At 37.8% G+C, this 4,069-nt stretch overlaps 1 long non-coding RNA gene across 1 annotated transcript; it reads right to left on the bottom strand.

Annotated features, from left to right (window-relative positions):
• Positions 1–1,013: 1,013 nt before the first annotated feature.
• Positions 1,014–3,398, bottom strand: LOC122092723. The gene is made up of 3 exons (XR_006144272.1): positions 3,290–3,398; positions 2,659–2,842; positions 1,014–2,400 (listed from the first exon to the last, which is right to left on the bottom strand). It is a non-coding gene; the product is annotated as an uncharacterized LOC122092723 (long non-coding RNA).
• Between the last annotated feature and the right edge of the window lie 671 nt (positions 3,399–4,069).

Genomic DNA, 4,069 nt, shown 5'->3' with positions numbered 1-4,069 from the left:
GCTTGCATGCTCACCCTTCACTGGGCTGTATAGCTCACCCCTCGTTGCTATCTATTTTTCTAGATACTAGAGCTGGAGCTTGGGCAGGGTGATGACAGATTTGATATGCAAGGGTAATGCTAGACAGTAACAGATGCAGATGACTTAATTTATGTTGTACATGATGTATTATGGAATAATTTCTTGTAAGGTTATAAATGTTTATATTACCTGTGGAATGATTAAAGGTTTTGGTATCACAGTAGTCTGGTCAATACACATACTTATGTTTCTTATGGATCTTATATGCGTACTCTAATTTGGTAGGTGATTTGTAAGGTAGGTTTGGTTACTATATTGCATCTGTGATCCTAGGTATTGTCAGGCTGTCTGGGTGGAGAATCCAGTGCTACATATTTTGGGTAGGGTATGACAGGGTGGTATCAGAGTGAGATGCTCTGTAGTATCCTAACCTAATATAGGTGTGTGGTGGTCATTAGTTAATACGATAAAAGACAAAAGCTATAAGATATAAATGTGTGTTAATGAAATAGAAGAAACATAGATGTAAAAAAAACTTAAGGAAACTATGCTATATATTTATATAACTATCAACAAAATATTACATCGAGGAGTTATAGTGTATTATAAAGGAAGGCACCTCGTAAATGCCTAAATGGGGGTGGGGATTACATCAAAATAGTTAAGATTTCTTACTTACAATCCCAAATTACATGAAGAAGCTGATCTAAGTCAATTGGAATACAAAAGGGGGGTGAAACAAAAGGAATCTAGTCAACTATGGGATAAGAAGCTGAGCTCTACTACTGACGACTAGTAGAAGCTGCATCTCGTTGCCGCTATACAAGTGACCGATAGCGTGGAAGTCTGTAGTTTGGCGGGATAACACTCCTCCCATCCGTCTAAAGCAACCTCCAAAATCTTTACTCTCAAGCACAGAGACTCCAATTCACGAAACCCCTCTCCATATAGTCCATCACTATTAGTAAGGTCGGGGCATCTGAATCATTGAAGTAAACTTGGATTAGGACGAGAAATGACCGAAAGCCAAATTATCAAATGTAAAAAAAAAAAAATGTAGTTAATAAAAGTTTTGAATGAGATTTACCTCCAGCCTGAGTAGTGGGCTAGGTAGTCTCTAGAGCTGTCATGAATGGAGTTTGAGAAGATATATGGGTGGTTTGTGGAATATTCTCAGTAGGGGTGGTGCCATGAATACTCTCTTTTGGAACACGGGGAAGTTGTGCTCCTAAATTCTCAATCTCATCAATAGTGAACCTGTGGAGACCGAAATCCACATCATTGATATGGAAGTCTCGAAGGGGATCCTCCTCGTGTTGCTTCTCATCTCTGAGTGGAATCTCTCTCTCATCTCTCTGTGGTAATTCCCTTTCTTGCTCCTCATACACCACAAGTACCTCCTCCTTATGCATCTCTTCATCTCTATGTTGTATCTCCTCCACCTCATGCTGCTCATCATCATTCATGTGCAGCTCACCATCCTCCTAGTCCCCTGACTCCTTCTCAGCTGTAGGTACCTCTTCTATATCACTGCCTACATACTCATGGAGTTGTATTTACTCCAAGATGGATCTATCAAAGGGATTGGCATATGAATCCTTCTTCTTCTCACCCTCCAAGAAGATTCTCATATGTTTAAATACCTTGGTCAACACCTTACTATAAAACAAGACCATCACTGGGGTGATAGGCCTGATGTACGATGTGTCTCAGCATCAAGTAACGGAGACTTGTCTGCTCTCCTATGTAGAGATAAAAAGCAATGTATGCTTGCATCAGTGATACCTCACTGAAGTGGCCACCGATAGGAAGAAGGTTGTATTGCACAATTCTACACAATACCCTAGGAGAAGGCCTTCAGGTAGCTATTAGGGCCCAGCTAGCCTCACCACCCTCAATTACTATGGCCTTAATAAAGTCTTTCTCGGTGTCAGTGAAGAAACCCCGAGAGCTAGTCCTAAGAGGACAGTAGGTCTTGTTTCCCTCATTAGATACCCCAATGATAGCTCCAAATTCAGCTGTAGTGAGAGATATTTCTTGACCTCCTACTCTACTGACTATCTTATAGTCCCCATTACTAGGTGCTTTCCGGTTAAGTTGTAATAAAAAACCCAGATTAACCTAGGATACACCTCTTCTTCAACTTTCAACATTGCTTCCCACCCTAAAGCCTCAAATCTTTCTTTTACCTTGAAGGCTTGGAGGTCATGTATTCTAATTAGCCGTTCCACGATCGTTGCCCGAGACACGAAATGGGGCCAATTGTCTTGATCTGTGGTAGTTCGGAACCAAATGGTATCGTAACTCTCTTCCCTAGCCATATGCCCCAATGGAATAGTAGCAACCTTGCTTCGGGTAAATTTTTCGGAAGCATGAGGTCTGCATGGAAATTGTATAGCAACAAATAAATACAACATAGTATGGAGCAAAGGATTGCATAGAAAAGCAAGAAGTTGCATAAAGGAACAAAATTACAGAAAATGTAACCTATGGTAGAAAATCTCTCCAAAATTGAGAAACATTACCTAAAATGAGTAAATACAAGAAAATAGGCATACATGGAGTGATGTAGAGCAAGAAACTTGATGGGAAATGGTTAGAAGAAGCTTAGATCGAAGTGTGGCCATAGACTAGTACCTTTGGAGGGAGAAATGATAACTTGAGAATGATTTTAAATGCTCTCGGGTACTATTAAGTACTGTAGAATTTGGTGAACCGGCCGGCTGGTCGTGAATCCTCACCCGCTGGTTTCGACAAAATAGTCTATTGAGCTATAGACTTTTAAGACAGGTCATGTATGGTCTGAAAGGGCAATTGGTGCCTAATATGGGTCATTGTGAGATGTGTTAATTAATAGGAGAGGAGAAGTAATATTAAAACTCCAATAGAAACTTCTTGAAATGTAGAAGTTCAGAATATAATTAAAGAAGAAGGAAGTGGTCTTAGAATAAATATGGGAACTTAATTCAGGTCAGCTCCAGTTAAGTCAGATCTAATGAAGTCGGATGAAAGAGGTAGTAAGGATAATTATTGTGCTACAAGAAATTTGGAAAATCTTAACATGAAGCAACAGGGTAGAACTTTTAGTAATATGACTTACAGTATTATAATAAAAAAAATAAAATATAAAAATATAAAAAATAAATAACCTATATTGAGGTAATATGACAAGTAAGAATCTGTGAAAATGAAGGTTTTATGAACAAAATTGACAAAAGAAGAAGAAATTTGAGATAGGGAAGAAATGTGATAAGGCAGTAACACTTACAGGGAGATTGGACCTTTCACTCCATGAAGTATATAAAAGACAGGTGAACTAACGTATACAAACTGGAATGGATTTAGCTTATAAAGGTCAACTGAAGAAATGAAATGGGTTGGAGTATTAAAGAATCCTAAAGGCTCCCTGATATAAAATAGAATTCCATATGATCTAAAAAGGGCCATATGATAGTGGAATTTGGGAATGATCAATGGTGCGTGAAGTGAAAAAAAAATATATATATATATATATATATAGAATGAGTTGTTGGATGTCATCGAAGATAAGTATTAAAGAATGGATATGGTTATTGAATGAACCCAAGTGTAATGGTAGAAGATCTTACGCCAGACATAATTTTGTTGAACATGATAGTCAGAAACATAATTGTGTTGGAAATGATGGTCAGAAACATAACTGATAAATCATGGATGAAAAAAAAAATGTACGAAAATTTGTTAATGGAGAATTGAGTGTGAAGGTTTGGAAAATCTGAATTTTGAAATACATATGTAATCAGTTTACTGTTGATTTTATAATGCCATAGAAGTTGGAACTAATAAGAGTTATGGTACAAGAAATGGAATGATTTTGGAAGTTACCATCCTCACAAATTTCGAGGAGGAAATTGTTTTGGAGGGGAGAAATTGTAACACCCCGGATTTAGGGACCCTCAGTTTCAGAAGCGAAATTTAGTTGAGAAAGGAAAGATGTGAAATTTGAATTAAAGGTTCCATGTAAACAGCTGCACAACTAAGACCAGTTGTGTACAGATGTGTAGATAAG

This window comes from Macadamia integrifolia, chromosome 11 (assembly GCF_013358625.1).
Source record: "Macadamia integrifolia cultivar HAES 741 chromosome 11, SCU_Mint_v3, whole genome shotgun sequence".
Lineage (NCBI taxonomy): Eukaryota > Viridiplantae > Streptophyta > Magnoliopsida > Proteales > Proteaceae > Macadamia > Macadamia integrifolia.
This window is presented reverse-complemented; position numbering and strand designations above follow the sequence as displayed.